Source organism: Petromyzon marinus, chromosome 47 (assembly GCF_048934315.1).
Source record: "Petromyzon marinus isolate PM22_M1 ecotype Great Lakes invasive population chromosome 47, UKy_Petmar_22M1.pri1.0, whole genome shotgun sequence".
Lineage (NCBI taxonomy): Eukaryota > Metazoa > Chordata > Hyperoartia > Petromyzontiformes > Petromyzontidae > Petromyzon > Petromyzon marinus.
The window spans coordinates 4,337,437-4,340,635 of record NC_133713.1 but is presented as its reverse complement, the minus strand read 5'-3'; the positions used below and the strand labels follow the sequence as shown (position 1 = coordinate 4,340,635).

The 3,199-nt window shown below is 45.7% G+C and overlaps 1 pseudogene; it reads left to right on the top strand.

The window, feature by feature from the left end:
* Window positions 1-293: 293 nt before the first annotated feature.
* Window positions 294-2,595, top strand: LOC142931044 (procathepsin L pseudogene; annotated as a pseudogene).
* Window positions 2,596-3,199: the final 604 nt, after the last annotated feature.

The following is a 3,199-nucleotide window of genomic DNA, read 5'->3' as shown; positions in this document are numbered from 1 at the left end:
ACCCGAAATCACACGTCACTACCCACACCTAAAGCCCATAGCAGAGTTCATCCCGTCATTGGATCACGGGGCACAGATTTTACTTCTGCTTGGCAGAGACACGCTGAGAGTCCACAAGGTTCGCGATCAACGTAATGGACCTCACAATGCTCCCTATGTCCAGAGACTTGACCTAGGATGGGTCATTGTAGGTGATGTCTGTCTCAATGGAACACACAAACCAGACCGCATTAGCACATTCAGAACAAGTGTGCTCAAGAATGAACACATGTCGCTCTTCAAGCCATGCTCCAACCACTTCACTATGAAATAGAAACTCGAAGAGAGAAGTCAAGGCTGTACCATGCAGATTTATGAAGAAACCACCATGCTGGCCACAACTTCGCCTGTACGTCATCCGTTTTTACTGGATTTCAGTCTTCCACATTTCTCCAAGCCGGTCCTTACTGACGGGAAGAAGACGAAGATGAAGCTGCTGCTCGTCGCTCTGCTGGGGGTCGTGGTGGTGGTCGCTGCGGCCGTGGCCTATCCGTTCCTCGACCCGGAGCTGTCATCCGAGTGGGAATCCTGGAAGCAATTCCACAGCAAGGCCTACGACCAGAAGGAAGAGGGCTGGAGGAGGATGATTTGGGAAAAGAACTTCAAGAAGATCGCGGTGCACGACCTGGAGCACTCTATGGGCAAGCACACCTGGCGCTTGGGCATGAACAGCTTTGGTGACATGACAAGAAACGAGTTCCAGCATACCATGCTGGGCCTCAGGGGCTGGAACAGCACGAACAAGGCCTCCCACGGTACCACGTTCATGGTGCCCATCTTCAAGGCTCCCGAGTCCATCGATTGGAGGAAGCAGGACTACATCACTGACGTCAAGGACCAGGGCGAATGCAGCTCTTGCTGGGCATTTAGCACCACGGGCTACCTCGAAGGGCAGCACAAGCGCAAGATGGGAGTGCTTGTGTCGCTGAGTGAGCAAAACCTGGTGGACTGCTCTTCTGCCGAGGAAAAAACGTCTGTGGTGGAGGACTCATGGACTTGGCCTTTACCTAAATCAAGAACAGTGGCATCGACTTAGAGGTGTCATACCTGAACACGAGCAGTGCACATCGAAGTCATCGAGTTCATGGACTCTTCGAGCTTTATAAACGTACTCCAGAGATTCTTCGCCATCAGAGGGCCTGCCAAGCAACTCCATTCTGATTGTGGGACCAATTTAATTGGAGTTTAACACGTAGGCTTTCGCGACCAATATTATTCATAATGAAGGTTTTTGGGTTAGATCGCGTTATTTATAAATGTGTCGTAACCCTCCACCACCCGACACGGCAATTCTGGCAAATTGCCCGATGATGCTGGATATAATTGCCAGTGAAACGTCGTACTCAAATTTTAAATGATGTTGATTCACTCTTCAACACACCGGTGGGCTAAAGTAGTGAACTATTTGTCCTTTGTAAACGTGATACATTTTTTACTGTTTGGCCGTGTCGGGTGGTGGAGGGTTATGACACATTTATAAATAACGCGATCTAACCCAAAAACCTTTATTATTAATTTCATTGGAGCATGTAAAGAGGTTAAGATCAATACAGAAAATTGAAGATGATTCTGTAGGGAAATACCTTAGTGACCAAGGCTGCACATGGATCTTCAATCCTCCTCTTCGCATATGGGTGGAGCCTGGGAACACATAATCGAGATTGCTCGACGCATTCTTGACTCCATGCTATGCGATGTTGGGTCCACACGGCTCTCTCACGAGGTCTTGACCACTCTCATGGCCGAGGTCTCAGCTATAATTAACTCAAGACCCCTGATCCCCGTCTCAACTGACCCGGAGTCACTATTCATCTTGACTCCTGCTACACTTCTTACCCAGAAGACAGACGTGCTCAGAGCACCCACTGAGGAGGTCAGCACTGCAGACCTCTACAGACGTCAATGGAGACAAGTGCAGAGCTTAGTCAACACGTTCATGGCATTGCTGGAAAAACGAGTACCTTGAGACACTTAAAATGCACAGCAAGTGGCAGTCGAGCAGACCAGACATCCCAGAAGGTGACTTCCTCCTATTGAAGGACAACCAAGTCAAATGGAATGAGTGGCCAATGGACCGCATCCTCAAAACAATTCCCAGTGCCGATGGGAAAGTTCGAAAGGTTAAGGTTATGGTAGCGAAGCAAGTTGTTGCAATAACTTTCATCAGGCCTATAGCTGAGACAGTACTACTTCTCTCTTGCAAAGATATGGACAAATAAGTTGACCCGTTGAAGTTTGTTGTAAATTTGTTTATGAGATAGGAAAATAAATGGTGGTATCTCCTAGATACCAGACGGGGAGTGTTCTGCCCCATGGCAGATCTTGGGGTATGTTTACACAGGAACTTCCTGATATGATGGTGTTGGGTTTGGTCCTGTGACCAGGAATGTCAGCCATTACAAAGAGTACAAAATGGAGGCACAATTCGCGTCTCAGTGAAGACTGGTGCATCTGTTCATTGTGGGACTTTAAGAAGCATTGTCTGTAAGTTCGTGTATGTTCTTATAATACTGGGAATGCAATTATAATGTTAGGATTGCCGTTATAATGCTGAAAATGCCTTTATAATGCTGTTAAATTGTTATGATAAATGAGGCCTAGTTAACAACGAAGCCTGCCACTTGCATTATTGTGAATGTTATTCGTAGTAGGATAAGTCAAGCCAGACTTGTGCCCATGTAACTTTAATGCGTTCTTGAGAGCTGCAGTATGGTGATTACACAAAGTGACCTTATTTAACATAGTAACTTACTCTCTTGTTGTATTCAGTGCTAATGTCGGTGCCTGGTCCATCCAGGACCTATTATTGAGATTCATGTTATCTAAGACAATGTTATGATGCTGCAGTGTTCATTCATTGTATTGATATTGCAAGTATTAACAGATGCTGTAATTTGTGCCGTGATTTTCCATTAGTTTTACCTCGTTCTATTCATTAAATACGTTGGAGTCGGATGTTCACCCTGGCTATGAAGGTTAATTTAATGCGAGGTTAACTACTCAGATAGTGGTGCAATGCAGCGCACAGCGAGGCTGAGACGTGTGGTTAATGCAAACATCATTCCTTGCAAAAGGTTTAAGTTTGGTATTTTAACATCTTAACACCTGTTTCATTTCCAGAAATGTTAAAATCTATTCTTATATCCTCTATGATATAGAC